Here is a 13,822-nt window from a genome sequence, read left to right as displayed (position 1 = left end):
AGAAATATGCTGGCAGAAAAATCCAATTGAGTGATTAAACAGCTCTTCATTTTCTGGCTTTATTTTTATGCTAACTAATTTGTTCTCTGAAAAGAGTCCACAAAGCCAAGTATCTGATTAACATATTTGTAGGGATGGTTTTTCACCTATTACTAAATTAAACTTGCTTCATTGGAAAGGCAGCAAGATGCATCCTCATTTCAATATCTACTGAAATAATACAGGTTGACACCAGGAAACATTAACGCTACTGCATCCTTGCTGCTTTCTCATGTGGAAGTCTGTTTAATGTGAAAACAAGGTGATATCTAATTAGCACACAGGTAAGGAATTAAGAAAATCTTTATTTAAGGGTGAAGATGTTTCTCACAAAATCGTTGCCCCAATGCATCATTGAAATTCAAGCTGGAAAGATGATTTTAATATATCACTTGTACATTTTGTATTGCTCTTCTGGTGACAATGTAGTTTGTTTTTGTCAATTACCATTTTAATAATAGGGTAAAGAAAATTAAGTTGATTTTTGAAAGAAAACAATACTGTCAATATACTATTAAAACAAATTAAAATGGTAAAAGTTATTGTACTTTAAGTAAAAATAAAAGCTAAAATATCAATCCCAGTTTTGGATTACTTTAATGAACAAAAAAAATGCATATAGCAAAGGATAGTTTCAATCTGCCTACCTCTGGGTTATAGGCCCAGCATGCTTCCATTGCAGTACTCTGCTGCACATGTAAGTGCAAGAGATCCTGAAACACTCACTCATCATGCGAAAGTACCAATGTGTTTCTTCATTGGTTGCTGGAAGAAACATCTTACAAAAACTCTCCAGATTATTGACTTTTTAAAGTTTTTCTAGGAAACGTTCTAGATGAATGCTTATTAGTCTTTGTCAGTATGTACTTTTTGCAAAGTGTCTCTGTGGCGCAATCGGTTAGTGTGTTCAGCTATTAATCAAAAGGTTGGTGGTTCAATCCCACCCAGGGACGTAATTGACCTTGTGATCAGATTTTGGTGATATTTAAGTAGACAAGTCAAAATTGCAAACCCCCTCTTATGGTGTAGGGTACCTGGCCTTCTCTGATGTAATCAGAGTTAGATTTGTTTAAGTGATTTTATAAAAAATCAGCTAGGAAGCACAATTTAGCAGTGGGTTGCAGAGAAAAAGAAAAATGCTGGCAGAAAAATCCAATTGAGTGATTAAACAGCTCTTCATTTTCTGGCTTTATTTTTATGATAACAAATTTGTTCTCTGAAAAGTGTCCACAAAGCCAAGTATCTGATTAACATCTTTGTAGGGATGGTTTTTCACCTATTACTAAATTAAACTTGCTTCATTGGAAAGGCAGCAAGATGCATCCTCATTTCAATATCTACGGAAATAATACAGGTTGACACCAGGAAACATTAACGCCACTGCATCTTTGCTGTTTTCTCATGTGGAAGTCTGTTTAATGTGAAAACAAGGTGATATCTAATTAGCACACAGGTAAGGAATTAAGAAAATCTTTATTTAAGGGTGAAGATGTTTCTCACAAAATCGTTGCCCCAATGCATCATTGAAATTCAAGCTGGAAAGATGATTTTAATATATCACTTGTACATTTTGTATTGCTCTTCTGGTGACAATGTAGTTTGTTTTTGTCAATTACCATTTTAATAATCGGGTAAAGAAAATTAATTGGATTTTTGAAAGAAAACAATACTGTCAATATACTATTAAAACAAATTAAAATGGTAAAAGTTATTGTACTTTAAGTAAAAATAAAAGAGCAAAAATATCAATCCCAGTTTTGGATTACTTTAATTAACAAAAAAAATTGCATATAGCAGAGGATAGTTTCAATCTGCCTACCTCTGGGTTATGGACCCAGCATGCTTCCATTACAGTACTCTGCTGCACATGTAAGTGCAAGAGATCCTGAAGCACTCACTCATCATGGGAAAGTACCAATGTGTTTCTTCATTGGTTGATGGAAGAAACATCTTACAAAAACTCTCCACATTATTGACTTTTTAAAATGTTTCTAGGAATCGTTCTAGATGAATGCTTATTAGCCTTTGTCAGTATGTACTTTTGCAAAGTGTCGCTGTGGCGCAATCAGTTAGTGTGTAAGGCTATTAACCAAAAGGTTGGTGGTTCAATCCCACCCAGGGACTTAATTGACCTTGTTATCAGATTTTGGTGATCTTTAAGTAGACAAGTCAAAATTTCAAACCCCCTGTTATGGTGTAGGGTACCTGGCCTTCTCTGATGTAATCAGAGTTAGATTTGATTCAGTAATTTTATAAAAACAGCTAGGAAGCACAATTTAGCAGTGGGTTGCAGAGAAAAAGAAATATGCTGACAGAAAAATCCAATTGAGTGATTAAACAGCTCTTCATTTTCTGGCTTTATTTTTATGCTAACTAATTTGTTCTCTGAAAAGTGTCCACAAAGCCAAGTATCTGATTAACATCTTTGTAGGGATGGTTTTTCACCTATTACTAAATTAAACTTGCTTCATTGGAAAGGCAGCAAGATGCATCCTCATTTCAATATCTACTGAAATAATACAGGTTGACACCAGGAAACATTAACACCACTGCATCCTTGCTGCTTTCTCATGTGGAAGTCTGTTTAATGTGAAAACAAGGTGATATCTAATTAGCACACAGGTAAGGAATTAAGAAAATCTTTATTTAAGGGTGAAGATGTTTCTCACAAAATCGTTGCCCCAATGCATCATTGAAATTCAAGCTGGAAAGATGATTTTAATATATCACTTGTACATTTTGTATTGCTCTTCTGGTGACAATGTAGTTTGCTTTTGTCAATTACCATTTTAATAATCGGGTAAAGAAAATTAATTGGATTTTTGAAAGAAAACAATACTGTCAATATACTATTAAAACAAATTAAAATGGTAAAAGTTATTGTACTTTAAGTAAAAATAAAAGAGCAAAAATATCAATCCCAGTTTTGGATTACTTTAATTAACAAAAAAAAATGCATATAGCAGAGGCTAGTTTCAATCTGCCTACCTCTGGGTTATGGACCCAGCATGCTTCCATTACAGTACTCTGCTGCACATGTAAGTGCAAGAGATCCTGAAGCACTCACTCATCATGGGAAAGTACCAATGTGTTTCTTCATTGGTTGATGGAAGAAACATCATACAAAAACTCTCCACATTATTGACTTTTTAAAATGTTTCTAGGAATCGTTCTAGATGAATGCTTATTAGCCTTTGTCAGTATGTACTTTTGCAAAGTGTCGCTGTGGCGCAATCAGTTAGTGTGTAAAGCTATTAACCACAAGGTTGGTGGTTCAATCCCACCCAGGGACTTAATTGACCTTGTTATCAGATTTTGGTGATCTTTAAGTAGACAAGTCAAAATTTCAAACCCCCTGTTATGGTGTAGGGTACCTGGCCTTCTCTGATGTAATCAGAGTTAGATTTGATTCAGTGATTTTATAAAAACAGCTAGGAAGCACAATTTAGCAGTGGGTTGCAGAGAAAAAGAAATATGCTGGCAGAAAAATCCAATTGAGTGATTAAACAGCTCTTCATTTTCTGGCTTTATTTTTATGCTAACTAATTTGTTCTCTGAAAAGTGTCCACAAAGCCAAGTATCTGATTAACATATTTGTAGGGATGGTTTTTCACCTATTACTAAATTAAACTTGCTTCATTGGAAAGGCAGCAAGATGCATCCTCATTTCAATATCTACTGAAATAATACAGGTTGACACCAGGAAACATTAACGCCACTGCATCCTTGCTGCTTTCTCATGTGGAAGTCTGTTTAATGTGAAAACAAGGTGATATCTAATTAGCACACAGGTAAGGAATTAAGAAAATCTTTATTTAAGGGTGAAGATGTTTCTCACAAAATCGTTGCCCCAATGCATCATTGAAATTCAAGCTGGAAAGATGATTTTAATATATCACTTGTACATTTTGTATTGCTCTTCTGGTGACAATGTAGTTTGTTTTTGTCAATTACCATTTTAATAATCGGGTAAAGAAAATTAATTGGATTTTTGAAAGAAAACAATACTGTCAATATACTATTAAAACAAATTAAAATGGTAAAAGTTATTGTACTTTAAGTAAAAATAAAAGAGCAAAAATATCAATCCCAGTTTTGGATTACTTTAATTAACAAAAAAAAATGCATATAGCAGAGGATAGTTTCAATCTGCCTACCTCTGGGTTATGGACCCAGCATGCTTCCATTACAGTACTCTGCTGCACATGTAAGTGCAAGAGATCCTGAAGCACTCACTCATCATGGGAAAGTACCAATGTGTTTCTTCATTGGTTGATGGAAGAAACATCTTACAAAAACTCTCCAGATTATTGACTATTTAAAGTTTTTCTAGGAAACGTTCTAGATGAATGCTTATTAGTCTTTGTCAGTATGTACTTTTTGCAAAGTGTCTCTGTGGCGCAATCGGTTAGTGTGTTCAGCTATTAATCAAAAGGTTGGTGGTTCAATCCCACCCAGGGACGTAATTGACCTTGTGATCAGATTTTGGTGATATTTAAGTAGACAAGTCAAAATTTCAAAAACCCCTGTTATGGTGTAGGGTACCTGGCCTTCTCTGATGTAATCAGAGTTAGATTTGATTCAGTGATTTTATAAAAACAGCTAGGAAGCACAATTTAGCAGTGGGTTGCAGAGAAAAAGAAATATGCTGGCAAAAAAATCCAATTGACTGATTAAACAGCTCTTCATTTTCTGGCTTTATTTTTATGCTAACAAATTTGTTCTCTGAAAAGTGTCCACAAAGCCAAGTATCTGATTAACATCTTTGTAGGGATGGTTTTTCACCTATTACTAAATTAAACTTGCTTCATTGGAAAGGCAGCAAGATGCATCCTCATTTCAATATCTACTGAAATAATACAGGTTGACACCAGGAAACATTAACGCCACTGCATCCTTGCTGCTTTCTCATGTGGAAGTCTGTTTAATGTGAAAACAAGGTGATATCTAATTAGCACACAGGTAAGGAATTAAGAAAATCTTTATTTAAGGGTGAAGATGTTTCTCACAAAATCGTTGCCCCAATGCATCATTGAAATTCAAGCTGGAAAGATGATTTTAATATATCACTTGTACATTTTGTATTGCTCTTCTGGTGACAATGTAGTTTGCTTTTGTCAATTACCATTTTAATAATCGGGTAAAGAAAATTAATTGGATTTTTGAAAGAAAACAATACTGTCAATATACTATTAAAACAAATTAAAATGGTAAAAGTTATTGTACTTTAAGTAAAAATAAAAGAGCAAAAATATCAATCCCAGTTTTGGATTACTTTAATTAACAAAAAAAAATGCATATAGCAGAGGATAGTTTCAATCTGCCTACCTCTGGGTTATGGACCCAGCATGCTTCCATTACAGTACTCTGCTGCACATGTAAGTGCAAGAGATCCTGAAGCACTCACTCATCATGGGAAAGTACCAATGTGTTTCTTCATTGGTTGATGGAAGAAACATCATACAAAAACTCTCCACATTATTGACTTTTTAAAATGTTTCTAGGAATCGTTCTAGATGAATGCTTATTAGCCTTTGTCAGTATGTACTTTTGCAAAGTGTCGCTGTGGCGCAATCAGTTAGTGTGTAAGGCTATTAACCAAAAGGTTGGTGGTTCAATCCCACCCAGGGACTTAATTGACCTTGTTATCAGATTTTGGTGATCTTTAAGTAGACAAGTCAAAATTTCAAACCCCCTGTTATGGTGTAGGGTACCTGGCCTTCTCTGATGTAATCAGAGTTAGATTTGATTCAGTGATTTTATAAAAACAGCTAGGAAGCACAATTTAGCAGTGGGTTGCAGAGAAAAAGAAATATGCTGGCAGAAAAATCCAATTGAGTGATTAAACAGCTCTTCATTTTCTGGCTTTATTTTTATGCTAACTAATTTGTTCTCTGAAAAGTGTCCACAAAGCCAAGTATCTGATTAACATATTTGTAGGGATGGTTTTTCACCTATTACTAAATTAAACTTGCTTCATTGGAAAGGCAGCAAGATGCATCCTCATTTCAATATCTACTGAAATAATACAGGTTGACACCAGGAAACATTAACGCCACTGCATCCTTGCTGCTTTCTCATGTGGAAGTCTGTTTAATGTGAAAACAAGGTGATATCTAATTAGCACACAGGTAAGGAATTAAGAAAATCTTTATTTAAGGGTGAAGATGTTTCTCACAAAATCGTTGCCCCAATGCATCATTGAAATTCAAGCTGGAAAGATGATTTTAATATATCACTTGTACATTTTGTATTGCTCTTCTGGTGACAATGTAGTTTGTTTTTGTCAATTACCATTTTAATAATCGGGTAAAGAAAATTAATTGGATTTTTGAAAGAAAACAATACTGTCAATATACTATTAAAACAAATTAAAATGGTAAAAGTTATTGTACTTTAAGTAAAAATAAAAGAGCAAAAATATCAATCCCAGTTTTGGATTACTTTAATTAACAAAAAAAAATGCATATAGCAGAGGATAGTTTCAATCTGCCTACCTCTGGGTTATGGACCCAGCATGCTTCCATTACAGTACTCTGCTGCACATGTAAGTGCAAGAGATCCTGAAGCACTCACTCATCATGGGAAAGTACCAATGTGTTTCTTCATTGGTTGATGGAAGAAACATCATACAAAAACTCTCCACATTATTGACTTTTTAAAATGTTTCTAGGAATCGTTCTAGATGAATGCTTATTAGCCTTTGTCAGTATGTACTTTTGCAAAGTGTCACTGTGGCGCAATCAGTTAGTGTGTAAGGCTATTAACCAAAAGGTTGGTGGTTCAATCCCACCCAGGGACTTAATTGACATTGTTATCAGATTTTGGTGATCTTTAAGTAGACAAGTCAAAATTTCAAACCCCCTGTTATGGTGTAGGGTACCTGGCCTTCTCTGATGTAATCAGAGTTAGATTTGATTCAGTGATTTTATAAAAACAGCTAGGAAGCACAATTTAGCAGTGGGTTGCAGAGAAAAAGAAATATGCTGGCAGAAAAATCCAATTGAGTGATTAAACAGCTCTTCATTTTCTGGCTTTATTTTTATGCTAACTAATTTGTTCTCTGAAAAGTGTCCACAAAGCCAAGTATCTGATTAACATATTTGTAGGGATGGTTTTTCACCTATTACTAAATTAAACTTGCTTCATTGGAAAGGCAGCAAGATGCATCCTCATTTCAATATCTACTGAAATAATACAGGTTGACACCAGGAAACATTAACGCCACTGCATCCTTGCTGCTTTCTCATGTGGAAGTCTGTTTAATGTGAAAACAAGGTGATATCTAATTAGCACACAGGTAAGGAATTAAGAAAATCTTTATTTAAGGGTGAAGATGTTTCTCACAAAATCGTTGCCCCAATGCATCATTGAAATTCAAGCTGGAAAGATGATTTTAATATATCACTTGTACATTTTGTATTGCTCTTCTGGTGACAATGTAGTTTGTTTTTGTCAATTACCATTTTAATAATAGGGTAAAGAAAATTAAGTGGATTTTTGAAAGAAAACAATACTGTCAATATACTATTAAAACAAATTAAAATGGTAAAAGTTATTGTACTTTAAGTAAAAATAAAAGCTAAAATATCAATCCCAGTTTTGGATTACTTTAATGAACAAAAAAAAAATGCATATAGCAAAGGATAGTTTCAATCTGCCTACCTCTGGGTTATGGACCCAGCATGCTTCCATTGCAGTACTCTGCTGCACATGTAAGTGCAAGAGATCCTGAAGCACTCACTCATCATGCGAAAGTACCAATGTGTTTCTTCATTGGTTGCTGGAAGAAACATCTTACAAACACTCTCCAGATTATTGACTTTTTAAAGTTTTTCTAGGAAACGTTCTAGATGAATGCTTATTAGTCTTTGTCAGTATATACTTTTTGCAAAGTGTCTCTGTGGCGCAATCGGTTAGTGTGTTCAGCTATTAATCAAAAGGTTGGTGGTTCAATCCCACCCAGGGACGTAATTGACCTTATGATCAGATTTTGGTGATATTTAAGTAGACAAGTCAAAATTGCAAACCCCCTCTTATGGTGTAGGGTACCTGGCCTTCTCTGATGTAATCAGAGTTAGATTTGATTAAGTGATTTTATAAAAAAAACAGCTAGGAAGCACAATTTAGCAGTGGGTTGCAGAGAAAAAGAAAAATGCTGGCAGAAAAATCCAATTGAGTGATTAAACAGCTCTTCATTTTCTGGCTTTATTTTTATGATAACAAATTTGTTCTCTGAAAAGTGTCCACAAAGCCAAGTATCTGATTAACATCTTTGTAGGGATGGTTTTTCACCTATTACTAAATTAAACTTGCTTCATTGGAAAGGCAGCAAGATGCATCCTCATTTCAATGTCTACGGAAATAATACAGGTTGACACCAGGAAACATTAACGCCACTGCATCTTTGCTGTTTTCTCATGTGGAAGTCTGTTTAATGTGAAAACAAGGTGATATCTAATTAGCACACAGGTAAGGAATTAAGAAAATCTTTATTTAAGGGTGAAGATGTTTCTCACAAAATCGTTGCCCCAATGCATCATTGAAATTCAAGCTGGAAAGATGATTTTAATATATCACTTGTACATTTTGTATTGCTCTTCTGGTGACAATGTAGTTTGTTTTTTTGTCAATTACCATTTTAATAATCGGGTAAAGAAAATTAAGTGGATTTTTGAAAGAAAACAATACTGTCAATTATAAGGGCACGGTCGTGCCCTTATATTAAGGCTGAATCGAACAAACGGAATTCTCCCATAGGGAACTTCTGAGATGGGGGCATGGTGTTTGAGGGGCTACACCTCAAAACTGATAGGACGTACTGAGCTGAAATTTGGCATGGACGCGTAGAATCGTCACCCGCTGCTGCAGGCCAAATTTCAGGGCAAAATAATAAAAAATGAGGAATTGGGAGTAAGCTAAAGTTCCAACTGTCAGTTTTTTTCTGCCACTCCCTCTGTGGCTTTTTGACAACGTTTTCCTATAGAGTGAATGAAGATTTTTTTGGGAAGGCATAACTCAGGATAGAGGACGAATTAAGACTTGGGGTTTGTTTTACTAGATAGAGTATGCCCCAGTGTAGTGCCTTTTGGGGTTGTGGTTTTTCAGAAAGTTATAGGGTTTTTTTAATTAAGAGAAATATGCCCCATTATAGAGATAGGGCATTTCAATTTATTGCGCCTGCGCAGTGACCGCCAGCAGGGGGTGTACAGAGAGTAGCTCTGGCAGTTGGGCACGAGGAGACAGAGCGGGAAGGAGTCACGTGGAGCTGCAGGAGGACAGCCAGCGGTTCCCGGCGTGTGAGTTCATTGAGGTCCATGAAGCGGGAGGAGATCGCCGGAGCTGCGTAGCACTGGGTGAGTTCTGTCAGGCAGCCCACCGCTGTGTACCCAGCTTCCACTTCTCCCCCGCGTGTCCGGCCACCCTCCCCTCTCGCCCGCCCGGCCACCCTCCCCTCCCGCCCGCCCGCCCGCCCGCTCGCCCGCTCGCCCGCCCGCTTGCCCGCTGTGTGCCCGGCCGCCCGCCGGACCTTCCCTGGTGGCTGCCTGCGTCTCCTCCCCGCGTCTGTGGTGCGGCTGGCAGTAGGAGGCGTCTCGGGCAGCTGTGTCCGGCCACTCCTCCCTCCTCCTCCTCCCGCTGTGTCCGGCCCTCCCTCCCTGCAGTATGCGGTATTTATCAAGGTCTCTATGGTCACCAGTCACCCCCCCTTCCCCCTCTCGCCCTCCCTGCTGTGTGTCCGTCTCCCCCCCCTGCTGTGTGTCCGTCGCCCCCCCCCTTGCCCTCCCTGCTGTGTGTCCCCCCCCCTCCTCCCTGCAGTGTGTTCCCCCCCGCGCCCTCCCTGCTGTGTGTCCGGCCACCCTCCCCTCCTCCCGCTGTGTCCGGCCACCCTCCCCTCCTCCCGCTGTGTCCGGCCACCCCCCCTCCCGCTGTGTCCGGCCACCCCCCCCCTCTCGCTGTGTCCGTCCACCCCCTACCTCCCGCTGTGTCCGGCCACCCCCCCCTCCCGCTGTGACCGGCCACCCCCCCACTCCCGCTGTGTCTGGCCACCCCCCCCCTCCCGCTGTGTCCGGCCACCCTCCCCCCCTCCCGCTGTGTCCGGCCACCCCCCCCTCCCGCTGTGTCCGTCCACCCCCCCCTCCCGCTGTGTCCGGCCACCCCCCCCCTCCCGCTGTGTCCGGCCACCCCCCCCTCCCGCTGTGACCGGCCACCCCCCCACTCCCGCTGTGTCTGGCCACCCCCCCCCCTCCCGCTGTGTCCGGCCACCCTCCCCCCCTCCCGCTGTGTCCGGCCACCCCCCCCTCCCGCTGTGTCCGTCCACCCCCCCCTCCCGCTGTGTCCGGCCACCCCCCCCTCCCGCTGTGACCGGCCACCCCCCCACTCCCGCTGTGTCTGGCCACCCCCCCCCTCCCGCTGTGTCCGGCCACCCTCCCCCCCTCCCGCTGTGTCCGGCCACCCCCCCCTCCCGCTGTGTCCGTCCACCCCCCCCTCCCGCTGTGTCCGGCCACCCCCCCCCTCCCGCTGTGTCCGGCCACCCCCCACTCCTCCCGCTGTGTCCGGCCACCCCCCCTCCTCCCGCTGTGTCCGGCCACCCCCCCTCCTCCCGCTGTGTCCGTCCACCCCCCCTCCTCCTCTCTGCTGTGTGTCCGTTCTCCCCCCGCCCTCCCTGCTGTGTGTCCGTCCCCCCCCGCCCTCCCTGCAGCGCCTGACACACGCACACGCAGCGCCTGACACACACGCACACATGCAGCACCTGACACACACACACAGACGCAGCACCTGACACTCACACGGACCTGACACACACGCACACACTCACACGCAGCGCCTGACACACACAGACACGCAGCGCCTGACACACACAGACACGCAGCGCCTGACACACACACACTCACGCACCTGACACACACACTCACGCACCTGACACACACACACACACACTCACGCACCTGACACACACACACTCACGCACCTGACACACGCACACTCACGCACCTGACACACGCACACGGCACGCAGCACCTGACACACACACAGCACCTGACACACACACACACACGCAGCACCTGACACACAGACATGCAGCGCCTGACACACACACGCAGACACGCAGCACCTGACACACACACGCAGACACGCAGCACCTGACACACACACACACACGCAGCACCTGACACACACACGCAGACATGCAGCACCTGACACACACACGCAGACACGCAGCACCTGACACACACACGCAGACACGCAGCACCTGACACAGACACGCAGCACCTGACACACACACACATACGCAGCACCTGACACACACACACAGCACCTGACACACACACACGCAGCACCTGACACAGACATGCAGCGCCTGACACACACACGCAGACATGCAGCACCTGACACACACATGCAGCACCTGACAGACACACACACACACACACACATGCAGCACCTGACACACCCACACACACAGACATGCAGCACCTGACACACCCACACACACACGCAGCACCTGACACACATACATACATGTGGCATTTAACGCACACACGCACAGCACCTGACACACAATCATATACACTCAGAGCACCTAACACACACATACACTCGCAGCACCTCACACACACTCGTATACACACGCAGCACCTGCCACTCACACATATATACACATGTAGCACCTGCCACTCCCACATACATGAACAGCACCTAACACACACATATATACATGCAGCACCTGACACACACATACACGTGCAGCACCTGACAGTCACACACATACAGATGCGACACAAACACATACACGCTCAACACCTGACACCCACGTGGCAGCTGACACATACAAATGCAGCACCTGAGATACACACATATACACGTGCAGCACCTGAGACACACACATACACGTACAGCACCTGACACACACACACATGTATGTACACGCGCGGCTCCAGGCACACACATACGTACGTACACACGCGGAATTTAAAACACACACACACTTACACGTGCGGCACCTGACACACATGTACGAACACGCGTGGCTCCTGACACACACACACGCGTGGCTCCTGACACACACACACACACACACACACACACACATGTACGAACACGCTCGGCTCCTGACACACACACGTATATACGTATACGCACGGCACCTGACACCTACACGTATGTACGTATACGCACGGCTCCTGACACCCACACGCATGTACACGCGCGGCTCCTGGCACACACACACACACACGTACGTACACGCGCGGCACCTGACACACGCCTGTACGTACACACATGCACAGCACCTGACATACACACATGTAGGTACGCGCCACCTGACACACACACACACACACACACGTACACGCACGACACTTGACACACACGTACGTACACGCACGGCACTGACACGTATGTACGCGCACGGCACCTGACACTCACGTACATACTAGTGATGAGTGGGTTCGGTTCGTCGGAATCCGAACCCCCCGAACTTCACCCATTTTACACGGGTCCGAGGCAGGTTCGAACCTTCCCGCCTTGCTCGGCTAGCCCGAGCGCGCACGAACGTCATCATCCCGCTGTCGGATTCTCGCGAGATTCGGATGTCTGCATTCGTGGAAAGGGATCCCATGTGTAAACATGGGACCCCTTTCAGTCCGTCTGGTCCGGGTGTTCGGTTTGTTGTTTTGCCAAGTACGTGGATTTAATCTGGAACCTGGATCAGGTGAGTATAATTATCTTTTATTTTCAGGTACCCGTGGATTCTACTTGGAGAAGAGGACCGACTGCTTCATGTCAACATAGGTAAGTATGTGTGTGTCGGCAGGTGGGAAATAAAGTTATACTTTCACGGTGTCTGTGTCCTGTTTTTATTTGGGTATTTTTCCCCCAGTAGAACTACAGGTACCAGCGGGCCCGTTTTTCTCCTGCATGCTGGTACTTGTGGTTCTCCAAGTACCAGCTTGCGGGGGAGGCTTGCTGGGACTTGTAGTACTACTAGAAAAAACAATATTCTTTAAATTTTCTCAAGGCTATCAGCCTCCCATCCGCAGCCCTTGGATGGGGGGGACAGCCTCGGGCTTCACCCCTGGCCCTTAGGTGGCTGGGGGGGGGGACCCCTTGATTGAAGGGGTCCCCACTCCCCCAGGGTACCCCGGCCAGGGGTGACTAGTTGGATATTTAATGCCACGGCCGCAGGGCACTGTATAAAAGTGACCCCCGGCTGTGGCATTATCTGTCCAGCTAGTGGAGCCCGATGCTGGTGTAAAAAATACGGGGGACCCCTACTCTTTTTGTCCCCCGTATTTTTTGCACCAGCACCAGGCGCAGAGCCCGGTGCTGGTTTTAAAAATACGGGGGATCCCCTGTCCGTTTTTCCCCCGGATTTTTAGAACCAGGACCGGCTCGAAGAGCCCGAGGCTGGTTATGCTTTGGAGGGGGGACCCACGCAATTTTTTTTTCGGGTTTTTCACATTCCATTTAAAAAATAAATAATATTTTAAAAAATATATAAATAATACTTGTGCCTCCAAAAAAGACAAACCAAGTACCTAATCCCTTCTAATATAAATAGATATGCTATAACCAAAAAAAAAAAAACTGCATAAAAAAAAACATGTTTTTAAAAAAATTTTATTAGATTCCGCCAGCAAAGTGTGGCGGATTGAAAATGACGAATTTACTGTTTAAAAGCACTGTTGTCGAATTTACAAACTTCAATTGAATATACTTTTGTCGAATTGCCGCATTTGTACCATTGCAGAAAAGTCGAATTTGTCAAATGTCGAATTTTAAA

Source organism: Pseudophryne corroboree, unplaced genomic scaffold (assembly GCF_028390025.1).
Source record: "Pseudophryne corroboree isolate aPseCor3 unplaced genomic scaffold, aPseCor3.hap2 scaffold_90, whole genome shotgun sequence".
Lineage (NCBI taxonomy): Eukaryota > Metazoa > Chordata > Amphibia > Anura > Myobatrachidae > Pseudophryne > Pseudophryne corroboree.
The sequence above is the reverse complement of the archived record's forward strand: the minus strand, read 5'-3'. Positions refer to the sequence as shown.